This window comes from Diachasmimorpha longicaudata, unplaced genomic scaffold, assembly GCF_034640455.1.
Source record: "Diachasmimorpha longicaudata isolate KC_UGA_2023 unplaced genomic scaffold, iyDiaLong2 ctg00000126.1, whole genome shotgun sequence".
Taxonomy (NCBI): domain Eukaryota; kingdom Metazoa; phylum Arthropoda; class Insecta; order Hymenoptera; family Braconidae; genus Diachasmimorpha; species Diachasmimorpha longicaudata.
In genome coordinates this window covers 41,351-50,482 of record NW_026973938.1, presented here as the reverse complement: position 1 = coordinate 50,482, position 9,132 = coordinate 41,351, and the positions used below count along the sequence as shown (strand labels likewise).

Below are 9,132 nucleotides of genomic sequence, written 5' to 3'. Positions count from 1 at the left end.
TGCCGGGGACGGCGCCCATGAGGGGAGGGAAAAGGAGAGCGAGGAAGGCTTCCTCTTACTGAGGGACCCCCTTGCCCCTGCAACGCCTCCGCTGAGCAGACGCACGAAGGGTCGAAGAGGAAGGCCGCCTCTAGTGAGAGGGGGCGCGGCGGGAACTGGGAGGGGGTCTCAAGAGACCCTCAACTGGGCACTGCCGGGCTCATCCCACTCGGGGCAGGGTAGGGCACCACCAGGCGGCCCTGCCTAATGGCCCATCAATGGCCTGGCGCAGGAGGGGGGAAGGAGCATAGGGCAATATGCAGGGAGACGGCTTAGGCTCTCTGCTAGTCCACTGCTCCCAGATTAACTTGCAACACTGCAAGGCTGCGACTGCCCTGCTAAGTCGCAGTCTAGCAGTAGAGCATACACACATATGCCTTATGCAAGAGCCCTGGCAACACGGAGGCTCAGTAAAAGGCCTATCTGGAGGCGAGGTGGAGCTTTTCTATGCTCGGGGCGACCTGGGCCCCAGGGCCTGCATTGCTGTCAAAAGAGCGTGCGGAGCCAGGGGAATGGCCAACTTCTGCCACAAAGACTTGGTGGCGGTTGTCGTGAGACTTCGGGGGGAGGCCGGTGCGGAGGATATAGTTTTCTGCTCGGCTTACTTCCCACATGACTCGTCGACACCACCACCTACCAAAGAGCTGCGTGATCTGGTGAATCACTGCAGAGCTAAGAAGCTGCCACTCATCATAGGGTGTGACGCAAATGCGCAGAACGTGGTGTAGGGCAGCGAAAGATGTAATGACAGGGGCACTGCTCTCCTGGAATTTGTGGCAGACGTGGACCTGGAGATCCTAAACAGGGGCTCGAGGCCCACGTTTGTCACTTCTCGCTGTCAATGTATCATTGACGTAACCATGTGCACCCGCCGGCTGGCGGGGCGATGTAGTGACTGGAGGGTGGAATGAGAGGACACACTCTCTGACCATCGACGCATCAGATTCAGCATAGAGGGCTGTGCCCAACCGCAGCAGGACCGCCTGCGCAGAAACTCAAGGGCCACCGACTGGGACTCTTTCGAGAGGAACCTGGAGGAAAGGCTCGGGGTAGGACGCGTTAGGCCCTGCAGGGAGGACCGGTTAGAGGACGAGGTGGAGAGAATCCACGTTGCCCTAACTGAGTCCTTCGAGACGGCATGCCCGGTTAGACGATGCAGGATGGGAAATAAAGTGCCTTGGTGGAGCCGTGAGTTGGACAGGCTGAGAAGCCAGTCCAGGAGACTCGGGAACCGAGCGCACAAATCGAAGAGGGCCGAAGACTGGACTCTGTACAGAAATGTGCAGAGAGAGTACAAGAGGCTCATAAAACGATCAAAGGAGCTCACCTGGAGGACATACTGTGAGGAACTGGAGGCGCTTTCAGGCATCTCCAGGCTTCGCAGAGTCTTCTCGGGGGGCCCTTCACAACGGCTGGGTGGAATCACGCTGGCAAGCGGAGAGACCATCACAGAACCGCGAGAGGTCCTTGAGCATCTGGTTCGCGCGCACTTTCCGGACTCTATTATAGATTTTCCAGGAGAGTGCCCGGATGTGGACTGGAAGCGAACAGGAAGCGGCGATCCCGACTGGGACCTAGCCGCACGAATAGTAACGCTGGACAGGCTGCAATGGGCGGTGGACTCCTTCGAAATGTACAAGAGTCCAGGTCCGGATGGGATACATCTGGCCCTCTTGCGAAGAGGGGGGCCATTGCTCCTGCGCAGACTGATACCGGCATTCAGGGCCTGCCTATCATTGGGCTACGTGCCAGGCAGGTGGCGGGAAGTCAGGGTTGTCTTTATCCCCAAACCGGGTAAATGCAGCTACGACAACGCGAAAGCCTACAGACCGATCAGCCTGAGCTCCTTCTTATTGAAGACGCTGGAAAGGCTGGTCGATAGGCACATTAAGGAGGGGGCACTGAGGATTAATCAGATATGCCCCTCACGACATGCTTACCAAGCTGGCAGATCGACTGAGACTGCGCTGCACCACTTGGTGGGCACAATAGAAAATGCGAAGGAAAGGGGGGAGGACACCCTTGGCGTCTTCATAGACATCGAAGGGGCCTTCGACAATACCGCCTTTGATACGATGGAGAAAGCTGCGGCAATGTTTGGGATCGAGAAAACGGTCATCAAATGGATAGCCGCCATGCTCCGAACAACAGTTGTCCACTCCACCCTTGGGGACAGTGAGGTAAGGGCCGAGGAAGGGTGGTGCTGCCCGCAGGGGGGGGTTATCTCTCCTCTGCTATGGCTCCTCGTTGTTGACGGCCTCCTCACTGGACTCGAGGAACTGGGGGTAAGGACAGTCGCATACGCAGATGATGTGGCACTGCTGGTAACTAGCAGGAACACGAGCACGCTACACAGCAAAATGCAAAAGGCGCTGGACTATGTTCAGCACTGGTGCACATCGAAGGGCCTAAGGGCAAACCCAGGCAAAACGGAGATGGTGCACTTCACATGTAGAAGGAGGGGTGCTGTTAAAGCTCCCTCCATTTATAACACAATGCTGGAATTCTCGAGTGAGGTCAAATACCTAGGTATTTGGCTCGACAAGAAGCTCAGCTGGAAAAAGCATATCGCCATGCAGACTAGCAAGGTCACTATGACATACTGGGCATGCAGGCCAATGTTTGGAAGCACATGGGGTCTAAGGCCGAGGATGGTCAAATGGATCTGCACGGCCATTATGACCCCACAGTTAACATACGCAGCCGCAGTGTGGTGGACAGCCTTGAACAAGGCCTGCCACAGGAAAGCGGTGGACAAAATAGGCAGGCTTGCGATGCTGGGCATAACAGGGGCCCTCAGAACGACCCCCAGCTCAGCGTTGGAGGCCCTGCTCTTCATGCAACCTCCACACCTAATTATAAGGGAAGAGGCGACAAGAGCGGCCGCAAGATTGCGGCTACAGGGAACATGGAAAGGAGCTAGGAATGGGCATGCTAGTGTCCTCCGCGCGGACGTAGAGCTGGAAGGGCAACTGTCGCGCGGTGCTGACGCCTGCAGCCCCCGATGGCACTTTCGCAGAAAGTTCTCGGTCAATCTTGGATGGGGGGAAACCCCGTCAGGAAAGGATGCGGACTGGGTGCCGCCCCGTAGACTAGTCTGGTATACGGACGGATCACGGGTGAGCGGACGGGCAGGTGCGGAGGTCTGGTCAGAGGGGCCCGCAATAGCGAGGATCATTGGGCTGGACTCACACGCAACCGTGCTCCAGACTGAGTTAGCTGCCCTAAGAGCCTGCGCCAGGATGATCCTGGAGAGAGTGGACAAGGGCAAAAAGATCTTCATCTACTCAGATAGCAAGCGCGCGCTGAGGGCAATACTCAGGTATGAGTGTTGTTCTAAGTTGGTGAGTGAGTGCGTCGAGCTGATGGAGGAAATTGCCGTAAATAATCGGCTCGAGCTGGCCTGGATTCCGGGCCACGCTGGCATCAAAGGCAACGAAAAAGCCGATGAGCTAGCAAAGAACGGTTGTTGCAGGGGCTTTCAGGGGGAGGTGGAGCACGTAGGCGTGCACACCGATTTTGTGAAGGACCTGGTCAAGGAACGTGCGGATAGGAGGATCGTGGAGAGATGGGACTCGGAGACGGGTGCCAGGCACACGAAATCCCTCCTAGGAGAACCCACTAGGAAGATGGCAGAGACCCTGTTGGGCCTAAACAGGGTTAAGCTCCGTACTATAGTGGGGCTTATCACTGGACACTGGCCCCTGGCTCTGTACTTATCAAGGATAGGCAAGGGGACTGACCCCCTATGCAAAAGATGCGGGCTGACAGAGGAGGATCCTCTTCACCTATGCACAAGATGCAGCGGACTCGATGAAGCCAGATGGAATGTCTTCGGATCTACTTGCATAGATATACGTGTCGACAGGGACGGGATCAAGGGGCTCTATGAGTTAGCTCGTAGGGCACGGATACTCGATACCAGCGACTGGACGGCTGCCTGAGGGCAGGGTGTAAAATGGCCGAGAGGCTGATTGCACCTCCGGACAGGACCGTCTAAATATGATAAGTGATAAGTGATAATTGAATGCATAAAATTAAAATAAATTCTATATAACTAATTTATAATTCATCAAGTAACCGATATTATTAATTTTTAATGATGACTTGAAAGGTTGATGCTATTTTTGTTGGTATGCAAAAATAGCATCACAGTATTTTTAATTGTAAAAAATATATATTCATATATAATTGAATGCATAAAATTAAACTAAATTCTATATAACTAATTTATAATTTATCAAGTAACCGATATTATTAATTTTCAATGATGTCTTGGAACGTTGATCCTATTTTTGTTGGTATGCAAAAATAGCATCACAGAATTTTTAATTGAAAAAAATATATATTCATATATAATTGAATGCATAAAATTAAACTAAATTCTATATAACTATTTTATAGTTTATCAAGTAACCGATATTATTAATTTTTAATGATGACTTGAAACGTTGATGCTATTTTTGTTGGTATGCAAAAATAGCACCACAGAATTTTTAATTGAAAAAAAATATATTCAGATATCATTGAATGCATAAAATTAAACTAAATTCTATACAACTAATTTATATTTTATCAAGTAACCGATATTATTAATTTTTAATGATGACTTAAAATGTTGATGCTATTTTTGTTGGTATGCAAAAATAGCACCACAGAATTTTTAATTGAAAAAAATATATATTCATATATTTGAATGACAAAATTAAAATAAAATCTGTATAACTGATGTATAATTTATCAAGTAACCCATCACTTATCACTTATCACTTATCAAATTTAGACGGTCCTGTCCGGAGGTGCAATCAGCCTCTCGGCCATTTTACACCCTGCCCTCAGGCAGCCGTCTAGTCGCTGGTATCGAGTATTTGTGCCCTACGAGCTAACTCATAGAGCCCCTTGATCCCGTCCCTGTCGACACGTATATCTATGCAAGTAGACCCGAAGACATTCCATCTGGCTTCATCGAGTCCGCTGCATCTTGTGCATAGGTGAAGAGGATCCTCCTCTGTCAGCCCGCATCTTTTGCATAGGGGGTCAGTCCCCTTGCCTATCCTTGATAAGTACAGAGCCAGGGGCCAGTGTCCAGTGATAAGCCCCACTATAGTACGGAGCTTAACCCTGTTTAGGCCCAACAGGGTCTCTGCCAACTTCCTAGTGGGTTCTCCTAGGAGGGATTTCGTGTGCTTGGCACCCGTCTCCGAGTCCCATCTCTCCACGATCCTCCTATCCGCACGTTCCTTGACCAGGTCCTTCACAAAATCGGTGTGCACGCCTACGTGCTCCACCTCCCCCTGAAAGCCCCTGCAACTACCGTTCTTTGCTAGCTCATCGGCTTTTTCGTTGCCTTTGATGCCAGCGTGGCCCGGAATCCAGGACACCTCGAGCCGATTATTTACGGCAATTTCCTCCATCAACTCGACGCATTCACTCACCAGCTTAGAACAACACTCATACCTGAGTATTGCCCTCAGCGCGCGCTTGCTATCTGAGTAGATGAAGATCTTTTTGCCCTTGTCCCCTCTCTCCAGGATCATCCTGGCGCAGGCTCTTAGGGCGGCTAGCTCAGTCTGGAGCACGGTTGCGTGTGAGTCCAGCCCAATACAACGCTATATAAACTTCCCGTCTTGTTGATAAAAATGATTGCCGAATGATTGCGGCGGTGCTCCATATAGGCAAGAAAAGTGAATCGAAGAAATGGCTAGGAGCCGGATAGCTCAGTTGGGAGAGCACCCGATGCATAATCGGAAGGTCCCGGGTTCGAATCCCGGTCTGGACTATCCATTTTTTCAGTAATTTTTCTTGCAAAAATTATATGGAGAATTATCCTGTTCCCCTTCCTACCTCATCCAAAATCCTATCCAACGATTTCCTTTGACGTCACAAGAAATGTGGAACGCTATATAAACTTCCCGTCTTGTTGATAAAATCAGAGAGGTGGATCTGGTCAGAGGGGCCCGCAATAGCGTGGCCCCTCTGACCAGACCCCCGCACCTGCCCGTCCACTCACCCGTGATCCGTCCGTATACCAGACTAGTCCACGGGGCGGCACCCAGTCCGCATCCTTTCCTGACGGGCTTTCCCCCCATCCAAGATTGACCGAGAACTTTCTGCGAAAGTGCCATCGGGGTCTGCAGGCGTCAGCACCGTGCGACAGTAGCCCTTCCAGCTCTCCGTCCGCGCGGAGGACACTAGCATGCCCATTCCTAGCTCCTTTCCATGTTCCCTGTAGCCGCAATCTTGCGGCCGCTCTTGTCGCCTCTTCTCTTATAATTAGGTGTGGAGGTTGCATAAAGAGCAGGGCCTCCAACGCTGAGCTGGGGGTCGTTCTGAGGGCCCCTGTTATGCCCAGCATCGCAAGCCTACCTATTTTGTCCACCGCTTTCCTGTGGCAGGCCTTGTTCAAGGCTGTCCACCACACTGCGGCTGCGTATGTTAGCTGTGGGGTCATAATGGCCGTGTAGATCCATTTGACCATCCTCGGCCTCAGACCCCATGTGCTTCCACACATTCGCCTGCATGCCCAGTATGTCGTAGTAACCTTGCTAGTCTGCATGGCGATATGCTTTTTCCAGCTGAGCTTCTTGTCGAGCCAAATACCTAGGTATTTGACCTCACTCGAGAATTCCAGCAATGTGTTATAAATGGAGGGAGCTTTAACAGCACCCCTCCTTCTACATGTGAAGTGCACCATCTCCGTTTTGCCTGGGTTTACCCTTAGGCCCTTCGATGTGCACCACTGCTGAACATAGTCCAGCGCCTTTTGCATTTTGCTGTGTAGCGTGCTCGTGTTCCTGCTAGTTACCAGCAGTGCCACATCATCTGCGTATGCGACTGTCCTTACCCCCAGTTCCTCGAGTCCAGTGAGGAGGCCGTCAACAACGAGGAGCCATAGCAGAGGAGAGATAACCCCCCCCTGCGGGCAGCCCCTCCCTGCCGCAGCCCTTACCACACTGTCCCCAAGGGTGGAGTGGACAACTCTTGTTCGGAGCATGGCGGCTATCCATTTGATGACCGAATTCTCGATCCCAAACGCTGCCGCAGCTTCCTCCATCGTATCAAAGGCGGTATTGTCGAAGGCCCCTTCGATGTCTATAAAGACGCCAAGGGTGTCCTCCCTCCTTTTCTTCGCATTTTCTATTGTGCCCACCAAGTGGTGCAGCGCAGTCTCAGTCGATCTGCCAGCTTGGTAAGCATGTTGTGAGGGGCATATCTGATTAATCCTCAGTGCCCCCTCCTTAATGTGCCTATCGACCAGCCTTTCCAGCGTCTTCAATAAGAAGGAGCTCAGGCTGATCGGTCTGTAGGCTTTCGCGTTGTCGTAGCTGCATTTACCCGGTTTGGGGATAAAGACAACCCTGACTTCCCGCCACCTGCCTGGCACATAGCCCAATGCTAGGCAGGCCCTGAATGCCGGTATCAGTCTGCGCAGGAGCAATGGCCCCCCTCTTCGCAAAAGGGCCGGATGTATCCCATCCGGACCTGGACTCTTGTACATTTCGAAGGAGTCCACCGCGCATTGCAGCCTGTCCAGCGTTACTATCCGTGCGGCTAGCTCCCAGTCGGGATCGCCGCTTCCTGTTCGCTTCTAGTCCACTTCCGAGCACTCTCCTGGAAGCTCTATAATAGAGTCCGGGAAATGCGCGCGAACCAGATGCTCAAGGACCTCTCGCGGTTCTGTGATGGTCTCTCCGCTTGCCAGCGTGATTCCACCCAGCCGTTGTGAAGGGCCCCCCGAGAAAACCCTGCGAAGCCTGGAGATGCCTGAAAGCGCCTCCAGTTCCTCACAGTATGTCCTCCAGGTGACCTCCTTTGATCGTTTTATGAGCCTCTTGTACTCTCTCTGCACATTTCTGTACAGAGTCCAGGCTTCGGCTCTCTGCGATTTGTGCGCTCGGTTTCCGAGCCTCCTGGACTGGCTTCTCAGCCTATCCAACTCACGGCTCCACCAAGGCACTTTATTTCCCTTCCTGCATCGTCTAGCCGGCCATGCCGTCTCGAAGGACTCAGTTAGGGCAACGTGGATTCTCTCCACCTCGTCCTCTAACCGGTCCTCCCTGCAGGGCCTAACGCGTCCAACCCCGAGCCTTTCCTCCAGGTTCCTCTCGAAGGAGTCCCAGTCGGTGGCCCTTGGGTTTCTGCGCAGGCGGTCCTGCTGCGGTTGGGCACAGCCCTCTATGCTAAATCTGATGCGTCGATGGTCAGAGAGTGTGTCCTCCCGGTCCACCCTCCAGTCCCTGCATCACCTCGCCAGCCGGCGGGTGCACATGGTTACGTCAATGATACATTGAGTGCGAGGAGTGACAAACGTGGGCCTCGAGCCCCTGTTTAGGATCTCTAGGTCCACGTCTGCCATAAATTCCAGGAGAGTAGTGCCCCTGTCATTACATCTTTCGCTGCCCCACACCACGTTCTGCGCGTTTGCGTCACAACCTATGATGAGTGGCAACTTTCTTGCTCTGCAGTGATTCACCAGATCACGCAGCTCTTTGGTAGGTGGTGGTGTCGGCGAGTCATGTGGGAAGTAAGCCGAGCAGAAAACTATATCCTCCGCACCGGCCTCCCCCCGAAGTCTCACGACAACCGCCACCAAGTCTCTGTGGCAGAAGTTGGCCATTCCCCTGGCTCCGCACGCTGTTTTGGCAGCAATCCAGGCCCTGGGGCCCAGGTCGCCCCGAGCATAGAATAGCTCCACTTCGCCTCCAGATAGGCCTTTTACCGAGCCTCCGTGTTGCCAGGGCTCTTGTATAAGGCATATGTCTGTATGCTCTACTGCTAGGCTGCGACTCAGCAGGGCAGTCGCAGCCTTGCAGTGCTGCAAGTTAATCTGGGAGCAGTGGACTAGCAGAGAGCCTAAGCCGTCTCCCCGCATATTGCCCTCTGCTCCTTCACCCCTTGACCCCCTGGCCATTGGTGAGCCGTTAGGCAGGGCCGCCTGGTGGTGCCCTACCCTGCCCCGAGTGGGATGAGCCCGGCAGGGCCCAGTTGAGGGTCCCTTGAGACCCTCGCCCAGTTCCCGCCGCGCCCCCTCTCGCCAGAGGCGGCCTTCCTCTCCGGCCTTTACTCCGTCCGCTCAGCGGAGGCCTTGCAGGG

At 53.3% G+C, this 9,132-nt stretch overlaps 1 non-coding gene across 1 annotated transcript; it reads left to right on the top strand.

The window, feature by feature from the left end:
• Positions 1-5,745: 5,745 nt before the first annotated feature.
• Positions 5,746-5,819, top strand: Trnam-cau (transfer RNA methionine (anticodon CAU)). Its single transcript has one exon. It is a non-coding gene; the product is annotated as a tRNA-Met (tRNA).
• Positions 5,820-9,132: the final 3,313 nt, after the last annotated feature.